The 14,700-nt window shown below is 36.0% G+C and overlaps 1 protein-coding gene across 5 annotated transcripts in view; it reads right to left on the minus strand.

The window, feature by feature from the left end:
• The window catches only part of GRIK2 (glutamate ionotropic receptor kainate type subunit 2), a 1,079,206-nt gene that overhangs the window by 869,328 nt on the left and 195,178 nt on the right, over positions 1-14,700 (minus strand). The window contains exons 11-12 of one of the 5 annotated variants that reach the window (XM_072831954.1): positions 4,990-5,082; positions 3,176-3,283 (exon numbers count right to left, since the gene is read on the minus strand). The exons of the other annotated variants lie outside the window; for them this stretch is intronic. The gene's annotated coding sequence lies outside the window, so the exon portion shown is untranslated. The remainder of the gene's footprint in view (positions 1-3,175; positions 3,284-4,989; positions 5,083-14,700) is intronic. 5 annotated transcript variants of the gene reach the window in all.

Raw genomic sequence — 14,700 nt, forward strand, 5'->3', positions numbered from 1 at the left:
AAAGTAGATTGGTTTAGGTTAAGATCAGATTAGGTAAATGCGGTAGCATATTAAAATGGTATAAATAACAAGAAAAATTAAATCACTTTCACTGATAAAAGTATCTTTCAATAATGTAGCTTGAAAACATGGAAGGAAAAAAAGAATGGCATTACAATGCTACAAAACCAGTAAGAATAACATATGAAAATGCACAAGAAGTAGCTTGATTAATGGAAGAGATGTCCACATCATATGGAAAAAGGAGCCAAGCAGAAAAATAACATAAGTGTTTCCTGATTGCAGAATTCATGAATAAGATCAGAAATACCACAAAGAAGAAGAAATAGGGCAAAAAAAGAGCAATGGAATTTGGAGGAAAATAAGCATTCAGGTACTAACAAGCCTGGATTACACACACAGAAATAAAAAAATCTAAGCAGAAATAAAAGATTTGGGAAAGGTCACAGAGATAAGGGATACACCAAAGGCAAAAATTAACAAAGGCAATATGTTTCAAAGCAAAGAAAGAAATGCCGATCTTGTGCCAAGAAAATGAAAGAGAGGGGTTTAAGCAATAAAATTCTCACTTGAAATGACAGGAAAAGCCCCGCAAAGCTAAACAGAACACCTAAAGGTCATGAAAGTATATAATCAAAATGGATTGGCCCACAATAAGTTATCACAACATTTAGTTTCCAATGTAGTTGTTTAAATCAGTTGTGCAGATTTCTTTTATAGATTTGATGGAAATCACTACACAAAGGTCTGAAATGTAATTATTTTAAAAATGACTACAACAAACAATGTAAAAAATACAAACATAACAAGAGAATTAACATTTATTTAGTGTCTATAACACATCTATGCTATGCCATTTGATCTTCAAAGCAACAACTCAAAGTCAGTGTTCACATTTTACAGATAAACTAAACTCAAGGATTTTAAGAAATAAACCCTACTATCATAGCTCTAAGTCAGGAGAAAGGACTCAAATGCAGGCCTATGAATGTAAAGCCCATGTTCTTTGCACTTTCTACATTGCTTCCCTACCACAACTAAATCTAGTGATACACGTAATAGGGGGAAAAAATGACACTGTAGTTCTAGGAATCTACAGTAGAAATAAGAGCATTCACTATGAAATTCATTCAACTTTGTTGTACTCTGAAAAATTTCAAAATAAAATGTTAGAGTCTGGGGAGGGGGAAATACCTCATGGTGTAAAAGATCTAATTAGAAAGGAAACTCTAGACATTAAAGTTGAGGTGTTACCTACACTGAATATCAAAAGGCTCAGAGGCTCCTTTTCTAAACAGACACCTTCACCAGGGTGCCAAAAAGACATTAACACTTCTTTTGGTTAAGGCATTTGTAGCTCTATAAACTTCATGCTGAAAGAGAGATCTGTTGGCTGGATTGAGATCATATCTTAAACCATTTAAATCCATGAACACATTATTCTGATTACATGATCTTAACACTTTAGAAATAAGAAGAGTCCTAGAATAATGGGTAAAGGAATAGATATACTTTAATAGAAAACAGTAACGATAAGGATAGCTTCACACCTGCACTGTGCTTAATATGTGCAGATACTGTTGTAAACCCATAAAAGTAATAACTCATTTAAACTTGTTAACAAGTCAGTGAAGTAGGCATTATTATTATATAATGTAATTGATAACAACAGTTTGACTATAGAGGACACACCCTAAGCTATTATACTTTGGCATAGTTGGGGCCTTGGATTATCTTAAGAAATAGTAGAAAACTGAAAGTGATGGTGGTTAGGGTCTTGGAGCGGGGGGGCGGGGAGGAGCTAATGATATGGGGTTGAAAATAAACAGAACCTACATGACTTTGCTTAGGTTGTAACCATCAATTTCTTATCATAAGAGAAGAAAGAAAAGGGAGATTTTTTTTTCTCTAATAGGTAGGAGAAAATAGAATATAAAGTCAATACTAAAAAAGGCAAAAAAAGAGGAAAAGAAAAAAAGGATGTTTGTGCACTAGAAGAAATAGAAATTGAATAAGAAGAGGAAAGGAATGATAAATAGGGAAGAATTCACAAAAGTTAGTTTTTTAAAAAGGAGAAATTTCCAAGTTAACAGTATTAACATTTTAAATAGAAAAATATCTGAGGCTAGAGCATGGAGTGAGTCCATTAGGCCAAATGCAAGGTATATGCAAATCATTATGTATTTCTATGCAAATGTATTTCCTTTCCAATGTTTCCAGTTGCATTATTTTGTTTAATATGGCATTTGCCATGTTTTGCTATTCAGCATCAGAATATTTTCTTCTGGAAGAAAATCCCCCATGGTATATTGCGAAGGAAGTTTACCTCCCTGATTTCCAAGAACTCCCTCTCCATGCCTTCAGACAGTTAAATCAAAGACATGTAACCTAGAATAAGCCAAATAGATGCTCCCAAGGGGCAGAAGCTCTTGCAACAGTGAAGCAAATATTCAGTGATTAGAGTCTGGGGAAGAGGCCCAGACCAGAGCCATATCAGCTCCAATTAGCAGGCAGAGGGTGGAAGCCTCCAGCAGTGATCAAGCAGGCTGCTCCGAGGCATGACCCACGCTGCACTGCCTATTCCAGGTGGACCTACTTGTTGCTATTCCTAAATTTCATCCTCCTGTGCTTCCGTCAGTTCTATGAGCTACCTTCCAATAAGTCCATTTTCAGCTTAGTCAATCAGATTTGGTGTTGTTGTCTGCAACCAGAAAACCTGGGGAACATAAAGGAGTCTGGGGGCGGGGGCACAACATTGAGGGCAGGATATGGAAGGCCACACTGCAACAAAGAAATTGTGAGAGTCAAGACCCGCTGTTGCCACTCTTTTTAGTGACACTAAGCAGATTAAAGAGAGGGATGCCCATGTGGCTCAGTAGTTGAGTGTCTGCCTTTGGATCAGGTCCTGATCCTAGGATCCTGAGATCAAGTCCTGCATCAGGCACCCTGCAGGGAGCCTGCTTCTCCCTATGCCTATGTCTCTGCCTCTCTCTGTGTGTCTCTCATGAATAAATGAATAAAGTCTTAAAAAAACAGATTAAGGAGAAAATGACAAGCTTATATCCCTAAACATTTGGCTAAAGGAATAAACGGACACCTAGAGACTTCCTCTGAAGATACTAATAAATTTAAGTCCTAAAACATCAGAGCCAAAGTGACCAAAAACCACACTTACGGTTTAGGCAAGCAATGTGTTGAATTATGTCCACTGAAGTTCACAGCCTCAAGACTATACAGAAAGGGATCACTTCTATAGTTTGAAGTTCATAGCCTCACCAGGTACCTTTTAAGGAAGTTATGGTATTGAAGAAGAAAGAGTAAGATCTTATAAACTAGGATAGGAATAAATAAAAGGCTTCAGGGGGACACAAAGTACCTTAAACCCCAATCTCTCATTCTCATCCGCTGAGACCCTCCTTTGTCAGCTATCACTATCTCATTGTCTGGGAAGCTGTTCCTCCCTTACCTAGGGAGTTACTGTACAAAATAATGTCGGTGTTCAAACCCTGTCTTCCCCTACCCTTTCTGCCTCAGTCCCAGTGTGTCTGGAAGGTCAAATGCATCGCTGCATGATTCAGTTTGCTGCCTTGAGCAGCTGGGAGGGATTATAATTGTTTGCTCAGCTAATTATTAGAAATTTGGAATAAGTGATTCACAACACTAAAATGAAATTGACATGCTGAAAAGTCCTTGTTAGTTTCTATTAGGATATCCTGTTGGCTCTACTTTCAAAATATATTGAGGATACAACACTTCTGACCATCTCTACTATTACCATCCTGGTCTGTATATTGAGGATACAGCACTTCTGACGATCTCTACTATTACCATCCCCAGGATTACTATGAAAGCCGTCTACTTGGTTAATGGGCTTCTACACTCCCCTCCCCCAACTCCATCCTCATGGATTATTTCCCATTCAGTAGCCAGATGGATCTTTTTAAAACCTCGGCCATGCAATGTCACCTTCTGCAAAACCCTACAAAGGCTCTCTCTCCATTTTCCACACAGCAAATCCCAAACCCTCATAATGACCCATAGATCTTGAAGGTTGGCCCTCTGACCCTCCCTTCTACCACTACCTCCTAACTTATTCCATTTCGGCTGAACTGGCCTCTTCCCATGATAGAATTTGCCAAACACATTCCCCTTAGGCATTTTGTACCTACTGCCCCTTCCCCTTCCATCTGCTCTTGGATGTCGATATAGTTGTTTCCTGACTTCTTTCCATTTTTTGCCCTCCTTCACAATAAAACATACCCTGATCATCCCATTTGATTCTGCAACTAGACCCTTCCTCTGTTCAGCTCTATATCTAAGAGGTGCTAACCCCTACAGGCTGCATTCCCAAGCTTCCAGGTCAGCCAAAGGGAACCAAGAACCTGACTGAAATTGGTTGGTAAGGCAAATATATCTTTGATCTCTACTATACCATGGCCCTCCAGAATCCTGAGTTTCTAAAAAGATATTTAAAGCTATGAGTCTACTGGGATTGAATGAATTGAAGTGAAAATGTAGTTTACTAAATACTAACCTGAAGGCTATAGAGTTAATGCCACTTTAAAGTAGGTTGACCATAATTAGGTCATGTCTTCAGGGTAGGGGAAGGAGTGGGTTTTGTTCAATTTGTACTTAGATATTTGTTTTGCTTTGTATAGTTTTCCTTGAAATTCTAAAATGATTATATTCATTTGAAAAAGCATATAAGTTGAAAATTATTATAGAACATTTCTAAAGCTAATTTATCTTCTCTTGATTATTTTCCATAAATATTCCCCGATGTTTCCTTCTGTCTTTTATGTTTTTTGGAGTAATTTTGAAGTGTTTCAGAAACAGTCATGGTGAGCTAGCTGCATGCTAGCATTCCAAAGTCTGTTTCTGTATTTCCATCCGACAGTAGGCTATTTGTTCTTGGATATGTCCTCAGGCAATCTTGACACAGAAATGCAAAGTAATCACAGTTATCTGGAATCTTTGATTAAAACTTACAGTGATAGCTTTGGCAGCAGAAATATTTTCATACACCAAGGTGTCATAAGGCTCGATTTTTAGACTGTGATTAGATAATGAATCCATATAACCCTGCAAAAGTACATTTAAATTTATTTGTAAGGACTACCATTTATTCAGCCTAGGCATGTGCTCAGCATTTTATAAACATTATCACTTTGAATTTTCACACCTTTTCTAAGGCTGTATTATTAGCCCCATTTTACAGATGAAAAACTGAAATTCAGAGTCACGTAGCTATAAGTGACAGTGGTTGGATTTCCACCCAGGTCTCCTTGATCCCAAATCCTCAGATGTTTCCATTAAATCTGCCACCTTGGGCTTTATAAAAGAGATTGCAATACACAAGTATCTATAAAATTGTTATGATCCCCAAGTTAGGTCAATTCATTTCAGGGGGGAAATGTTAGGAGAATAAATTGTATGAAGCCAACAGATCACTTGGAAATGGAGCCTACTGGAGATATAACTACTTGTCTTTTGTGGTGGTGGTGTCTGCATGTAATATATAATAATTACAATTATTTTTAAATTAGTAAAGAAAAGAATGATCAGATATTTGGATGAAGAATAATTGAAGAATCTAGGAAGGATACACAGGGAAATTTTTCTCTACTACTATTAAATAGTAATACTAGACCATGTTTTTCAGGGTTTAATGTGAGTCTGTCATGGAAAAGGTATACAAATATCCTTCAAATTCTTGCTATCAATGATTATTGATAATCATTGAGGAAATAGAGACAGAGAGGTTTAGCATTTGTCCAAGAGAGCAAATGGCAGGGTTGGCAATTAAAATTCCTGCTTTCAACCAACATTCTCTTAAGCATGATAAAGCATTGATGGTACTGTTTCTGTATGTATGGAATGTAGCTTCCCTATACATTCCCTACCCTCTTGTAAGGCTATGACATCTTAGGAAAACAATTATAATTGTTTAAAATTCATAGCAAAGAACATTAAACATAGTAATACTTTAAATAAGCTATAAAAAGTTGTGAAACATACAATATAGGTCTATTTGATCTGTGATAATAAAAAAAAGGTCACCTTTTCAGCATAACATTTTGGAGGGAGAGCTTACAATCACAACTACACTCCCAAATGAATCACCTCACCTGGTATCCACATCTTTCTCTCCCACAATGATGCTCAGTATGTCTATATGCCTTGCTTTGGCCAGAAGATATAGCAAATATGACACAAGAATAAGCTTAAGATGTGCTAAAACATTGGGCATGTTCTTTTGAAATACTACCACCAACATGTAAGACATTCAGACTATCCTGCTGAAGAAACTACACAAAGAAAAACCAAGCAGCCTCTGTCAAGAGTTAAATGATGCTATCATGGGCCAGCCCACCACAACTAACCCACTAGATGATGACAGGCACAGGGGTGACTCCAGGCAAGATCAGCAGAAAATAATCAGCTAAACCTAGCTTAAATTGCAGAATCATCAGCTTGTGAATGGTTATTACTTTAATCCACTAGGTTTGAGGGCAATCTGTTACAATAGATAACGAATACACTACCCTTTTTCTATACATATACAAGTACCCATATGAGTGTGTGCATGTACTCTTTTATGCACACACACACACACACACACACACACATGTGCTACCCTCTTTTCAATATATCTTCACATTTACTTCCACTCTTGACACTGGAAAAGAGAATGCTACAAAATATCTGGGCTGTATTTTTCTATACTGTATAAATCATTGATGGTGCTGTATTTTGGATTATACTTTTATTGAGCTTAAAAATACTTCACAAATACAAACTTACTCCACTGTGGTAAAAAACTACCTAGAAAACATGATGAATACTAAAATATAAACTATTATTTCATTGAAACAGTTACATATGCAATTATCTAGACTTGACTTTACCCTTTTAGTTATAAAAAATAATATTCCACCAAGGCAGATAAAACTGACCAGTAAACTAATACCTTAAAATTCAGGAACATTAAAGTCAGTTTTATGAGCAGATATAAAATATGGTCATCTCTTTATGGAAACCAAAAATATTCTTTCTACCTGCATTATTCATGGATAACAGAAATAGCAATAATATATTAAATATTGTGGTATAGGGTTTGGTCCCCAGTACAACTGCAAATCCTTGAAAAGCATTACATCTTTCTCCTTATTTATTAACAACTTATATCATGATACTGGATTTCTCCTTCAATATGGCTTTCCCAGGATATTAGAGAGAATGTGAAGAGTCTAAGAACCTAAGAGTATTTGACTAACAAGAGAAAAGGAATAGGAGACAAACAATCTATTTCTCTAGTACTCTCAAGACCTGGAATGGAATAAGCTAGCTAGATTTGCTTTCAGGGAGGTAGGGAAGTACCAGCCACATGAGTCCCCAAATCCAGAGAGGAGAAGATTTTACGGACAGGATTTTAAAACAGATAGATGTCATTTGCTCGGGAGCCCCTCAAACCCCCAACTTGCCATCCAACATTGTAGTTTTTGTTCCTGCTCCTCCTAGAAACCTGCACAACAGAGAAAGGGAGAGACAGATAGGCTTTTGTAAAATAAGAAAGAATTTTAGAAATGTATTGAAAGCTCTGCTACTTTGACCCAAGTTCTCCTAGTCCATTCCTTCTGAAAAATGAGAATAATAACTCATTCTTACAGGATTGTTTTAAGGCAGGGGTTAGCAAATTCCAGTCCATGAGGAAAATTTAACTCACCTTCTCTTTTTGTAAATAGCTTGTAAGTTATTTCTAGCCTAGCCTACAAGGTTATACAACATAACCAGTGATGTGGCGATTTTTTCTTGTGATTCTTATAAAAATTCAACAAAATAATTCATGCCAAAATTTAATAATGATAAAGATGTCATCAATAAATATTGATTTTAATAAACTTTTGAAAGCACAAAATTTGTTTTTGTTAACTACTATGAAAGAAAAATAGTATTTAGTATTTAGATAATGTCCATGAAAACTTTTGTATAAATAAATCCATTTAAGCATTTTTATCCATTACTAACAACTTAATTAGCTATCTTATTTGCTTATGTACAGTCAGCAAAATCCCCAGAAAAATCAGAGAATATTGGGTAAATAAGACTGAAATAGACAAGAAAACCAATTTGCAGGATGGAATTATTCAGACTGGCTGCCTTTACCACTCTAATTACACATAATAGCTCTGTTCCTGTCTGTTTGGACTTATTTGTGTGGACCTTGTCTTAAATGACAAACTGGAATATTTGAGGCTAAAGAAAGCAGAAGAGGGAATATTTCTAAGAGAAACAGAGGAATCCTGGGAGCAGATGGGCAGATTAGAGAAAGAACAGCAGAGCCATGGCAGTAGCTGCACCTGTCAAAATTTGGCTGGAAAGTATGTTCCCAGTTGATCTGATTTTAGAGTAACAGGATGGGTCCATGAAATACTTATCCTGACACTTTAAAATTGTGGATTTTACGGTTTGCTGCTGCTCCTGCTGGGCTGCCTGTTCCATTCAGCTATGCTGAATCCACAGATCTGGAAATGGCATCTCTTGACAGAGGGAGTACTGCTTCCAAAAAGGCTAGTTTAGCCTGAAGAGACCCAAAACTGACAGTGAACTCACAAGGTATTATAAGACTTGGAATATAATAAAGATAATAATAGAATATTGGAGAAAATATGACAGCATTCCAGTAGTCAGTAAATCATATAAAGATTTATTACCTGGCCCTGAATCTTGCACAGAATAAATTTAATTTCAATGGGCTCTAAGAAGCTGTTAGTGTTTTAATCTGTATGAGTAAAGATTAAGATTGTAGCTAATGTAGTATCTGATAGAGCTTTGAGGTATGGACTCTGGATGCAAAAAAGAAAAAAGGAGACTAGGATGGGGCTATTTATAGACTAGCAGCCCTGAACCCCTTCCTTTACCACCACATAGCTTCACTCCCCTCTCCCTCCTTAACCTACTACCATCTGACTTAAATCACCTACCAATACTCTGAAATATTGTATCAAGATTTCCCAAGGTCATGGATATTGCCAACTTACTTCCAGCAGGTAATTTACCTTTCAGGTAAATTAAGTGCCCTGATTGAATCTTTAATAATTCTGCCAAACAAAACAAAACAAAACAAAAAGACCAAATAAAATCTTAAATTCATCTGTGAGTTGACAAGAAATTAAGAAATATTGAGTAAAGGCAAAAGCCCAAAAATAAAAGTTGGCTTTCACCTTGTGAGCAGTTGCCAAAGCTTGATACATTTTCAGTTCTGTTTTTATGGCTTTAAAATTGGAGAGGGTGGATAGGAGGAGGAAAAAAAGCCCAACATCTCCTAACTCAGAGAATATGAAGAGATTTTTCCCCATAAAACTGGACTTCAAAGGGCTATGGTATCAGAAGAATGGTGAAAATGAGGTTAAGATAATTCTATCCATTCATACACCCTTCAAAACAAGACTGCAAAGAGAACTACCTTGGTTCTGAGTGAAAGGGAACAACCTTGAGAACTTCTAACCACAAATATAGACTTCATATGGATTTTATGTAAATTTATACTACTTATTAATCTGAAAAACCTCAAGCTAAGAAATCCAAGTGTTTCTGGACTACAACTAGCAGAAGAAAATGTAACTTTTCTCTACATGAGCTTAGCATTATTCTAGATCACAAATTATTCCTATAGCATAAACTCCAGGAAATATTTTCTTCCAGCAAAAATTACAAAACAAAAATAAATCACCGAAAACAACAGAAAAAAATAGAGAACAGAATCAGACATGCAAGTAATTCAGATACTGAAATTATCAGATAGAATATAAAATAAGTATTTTTGTTATGTTTTAAAAAATAATAAAAGGATCAGTAATATAAATAAAAATTAAGGGGCTTTAAAATTACCAGCCATGTTTGAGAAATAATCAAGCAATTTCTATAAATGAAAAATGTAATGATTCAAATTAGAAACTTAACTAGTAAGACAGCTAAAAGCTGCAGCATGGAAACACAGAAAGATGAAGAAATGTTGAAACATGAAAAGAAACAGGAAAGAAAGAATGAGAGAGTCTAACATTTTAATCAGTTAAACTCTTTCTTAATAAATATCAGGCAAGATGAATAAAAAGACATCTACTCACTACTCCAATCACTGTAATAGTACAGAAAATTAAGACAGAGAATATCTTAAAACAGAATTAAAAGATAGATTTACTTTGAAAGAAACTATAATTATACTGACAGCAGACTTTTCAAAGGCACTAATGTAAGCCAGAAACTAGTGGAACCTTTTCAATGCGTTAAGAAAAAAAAAAAAAAAAAAAAAAAAAAAAAAACCTTTAATCTAGAATTCTATATCAAGTAAAAATATCTTACCAAAAAAGGACAAAATAAGACATTGTTATATGATAAAAACATTAGGGTTGGCTCACTGACGGACCCTCACTAAAATGAAATTGAATGATATACATCAGGCAAAAAAGGAAATGACCCTGATAGATCAAGAAACAAGAGAAAGTAAAATGCAGAGGCAATAGTAAATATCTGAATATACTAATTTAAATAATAATTTATAGTGGGAAAAATATAAAACTAAAAATACATAGTAATAATAACAGAGCAGCAATAATTGCATTCAAAGTTTTTTAAAGTCTTTACATTGTTTTGGAAGAGGGTAAAAATACTGATTAAATTTATATTGGAAAAATACACATGCTGAATTTTCTGGAATAATTATTTTTAAAAAATATATAAAAGAAACTATATTTTACAAACTGGTCAATGAAGAAACCAAATGAGAAGAACAATCAATACAAAAGAAGACAAGAAAAGAGGGAAAAAAAAGTATAGAATAAGTAGGATGATCAAAAAGCTAAAACTATGACTATAGGAATAAACCCAAATATTTCAATTATTACAATAAACAAATTTTTAAATGGTCTTTTTAGAAATCAGATATGATGGGGGCAGCCCCGGTGACGCAGCGGTTTAGCGCCGCCTGCAGCCCAGGGTGTGATCCTGGAGACCCGGGATCGAGTCCCACATCGGGCTCCCTGCATGGTGCCTGCTTCTCCCTCTGCCTGTGTCTCTGCCTCTCTCTCTCTAGCTGTGTCTCTATGAATAAATAAATAAAATCTTTAAAAAAAATCAGATATGATGAATTTCTTGGATTTCTGTCATGTTATACTTGCAAAAGACACATCTAATATACAGAATTCAGCAATATTGAAGGTATAATGATGTAAAAAGATACATCAGTGAAATACTAACCAAAAGAACATGTGTCACTCTCAGTATCAGATAAAATAATTCCAAGTCAAAAAATATTTAAAGATTAAAAGGTCACAGGATAAAAACCAGAGTTTCAGAAAAATATAGAAATCCTAACACATATTCTATGGTGGCATTGCCTTATCTTTTTTAAGATTTTATTTATTTATGAAAGCCAGAGAGAGAAGAGAGAGAGAGAGAGACAGAGAGAGGCAGAGATACAGGCAGAGAAAGAAGCAGGCTTCATGCAGGGAGCCTGATGTGGGACTCGATCCCGGGACTCCAGGATGATGCCCTAGGCCAAAGGCAGACTCTCAACTGCTGAGCCACCCAGGCATCCCAGTGGCATTGCCTTAAAATATAAAGAGCAATAATCATAAAAACTAGGAATAAATTAACCTATGCAAAGTGACATAATAGTGAAAATTTATATTGATACAATTAATAGGCTTTATTATGCTTAAACATATATTAAAAACTGGATAAGCAATTATAGAATACATTTTCAAATTCACAGAGAACCATTACAAAATTCACCAAATAAATGTTATAGTACTAATCTTAACAAATTTCAAAAGGCTGATATAACCATTTCATTTGCTGATCCAAATTAATTTAAAAGTCAATTCAAAAGTCATAACTATTAAAAATTGCATACCTTTGTGAATTAGCAAGTACTTGTAAATAATCAAGAGGATAAAACAAAAGGCCATAAGGAAAATAATTATTTTCAAGTGAAAAATAATGGAAATACCATATTAAGCTAGGTAAAATGCATCTGAAGCAGTATTTGCAACCTTACACATATTAGTGAAAAAGAAAGAATAAGGGCAGCCTGGGTGGCTCAGCGGTTTAGCACCTGCCTTCAGCCCAGGGCATGATCCTGGAGACCAGGATTGAGTCCCACATCAGGCTCCCTGCATGGAGCCTGCTTCTCCCTCTGCCTGTGTCTCTGCCTCTCTTTCTCTCATTCTCTCTCTCATGAATAAATAAAATCTTAAAAAAAAAGAAAGAATAAAAATTAATGAGGTAACCACGCAACTAGTGTGACCATGAGCAAATAACTTAACTCTGAGTGCCTCGGTTTCCTTATCTGTAGAATGGTGAAAATAATAGAATTAATTTAGGATTGTTGTAAAGATCAAGTGCATGTGCTAGATGGTTCACATTTGCTCCTACAGATCCACATTCTTGTCTTCTCCACTCTGATCTGTGTCTCAGGAGGCTGACCTACATGGACTATAGCTATCAGGTATTCTCGCTCTCTCTAGGTTTCAAGCACCAGCAGGGAGATTGGTTGCTCAGAAAAGAAAGAATAGGAGTATTTATTATCATGGCTCCTCCAGTTCAAGCCATAGTTGGGCATTGGCTGCATCCCTGAGACTAAGGCCATGAGTCCTGTTGGGTGGCTTTTCCTCACCAGGTTCCAGCAACCACTGCTTTCTCCTGCAAAGGAGAAAGGTCCTGCACCTTAAGGCTAAGAGATGTTAACAGTTTTCCATTGCTGTTATCCCCAAAGGGTTTTACTATCCATTGTTGGTTTTCTTTATTCCTGACCATAACATCATAAATAGCCCCTTAATTAAATTATCTTCAATTAGGGGATCCCTGGGTGGCGCAGCGGTTTAGCGCCTGCCTTTGGCCCAGGGCGCGATCCTGGAGGCCCGGGATCGAATCCCACGTCGGGCTCCCGGTGCATGGAGCCTGCTTCTCCCTCTGCCTGCGTCTCTGCCTCTCTCTCTCTCTCTGTGACTATCATAAATAAATAAATAAATAAATAAATAAATAAATAAATAAATAAATAAATAAATAAATATTAAAAAATGAACCCTCATTTGAAAAAAAAAATTATCTTCAATTACCCACACTGTGACATTCTAGCTGATACAGGGAGTTATATATGAAGCATTCATATATAATGTACAGAGTAAGCTTTTTATAGGAATTAGTCACTATTATTATTGGTTTTTTTTATTGGTGTTCAATTTACCAACATACAGAATAACCCCCAGTGCCCGTCACCCAATCACTCCCACCCCCCGCCCTCCTCCCCTTCCACCACCCCTAGTTTGTTTCCCAGAGTTAGCAGTCTTTACGTTATGTCTCCCTTTCTGATATTTCCCACACATTTCTTCTCCCTTCCCTTATATTCCCTTTCACTATTATTTATATTCCCCACATGAATGAGAACATATAATGTTTGTCCTTCTCCGACTGACTTACTTCACTCAGCATAATACCCTCCAGTTCCATCCACATTGAAGCAAATGGTGGGTATTTGTCATTGTTGTATTAGCACAGGTAAAAAAAAAACACATTAGTAATTTAATACTCACTAATCACTTTTTAAAAGCCTACTTACAGTGTAAGAATAAAAAGAAACTTCCTTAACTACAACAGTCAATTTGCAATTCTTACCTTACTTGGTCCTCTCAGGAATTCAATTTCACTAATCACAACGTATCTTGAAATGCTCCCTGCCCTTGGCCTTCATGACATCACATTAGCCTGATCTTTTTCTTACTTTTAGGATCTGTTAGAGGCTCCTTTTCCTCTACTCATTCCATAAATGTTGGTGTTTCTAAAGTTCTGTTCCTTGTTTTCTTCTCATAATCTCCTTAAATGATTTAATCAAAGACTTGTTGCTAATAATCCCCAAATCTCTACCCTTCAACCCCAGACATTTCTGAATTTTGAACCCATACACAACTACTCTTAAATGACCTACAGTTACCTCCAATTCAATCTTTCCAGAGAGCTCCCCATATTTTCCTCAAAGTTTGTTCTTCATCTGACATTTCTGATTTCAGTAAGTCCTCACTAACCACTCAACCATCCAAGCTTGAAACCTAGGAAATCACCTTCTCTCTCTTTCCTTGCACATCTCTCATTTCTACTTCCCCCATATCTCTCAACTCCATCTGCTTTTCATCTCATCTGTCATCAGCTTCCTGCACTATTGCAACAGTCTAACAACCAGCTTCATAGTATCTCTCCAGGTTTCTTCAAAATTATTTTCAAGGCTATAGCTTTTCCTACTAATTAGGTTATTCCTGCTTAGGATCTTTCAATGGCTTATTACTGCCCTAATGATAGTGTCCAAAACTTTTAATGTAGCTTTCAAGATCCTTCAAGAATGGATGGCTCCAGCTTTGCAACTTGTCTTTTTACTTTCTCATTCTATCCATACTGATTTTTTTATTCCTTGAAAATGGCATTCTCACTTATCTCTGGCAAGACATCTATGTACACTGTTTACTCTGCCAGAAATACTTTTCCTCTCCACATGACTAATTTTTAAACCGTGAGATATGTACCTTTTCTCCTTTTATTCAACTTTTTATTTATTTTTTTGTATATTTTTATTGGAGTTCGATTTGCCTACATATAGCATAACACCCAGTGCTCATCTCGTCAAGTGCCCCCCTCAGTGCCCATCACCCA

The sequence above is a fragment of the Canis lupus genome, chromosome 7 (assembly GCF_048164855.1).
Source record: "Canis lupus baileyi chromosome 7, mCanLup2.hap1, whole genome shotgun sequence".
NCBI classification, from domain to species: Eukaryota; Metazoa; Chordata; class Mammalia; order Carnivora; family Canidae; genus Canis; species Canis lupus.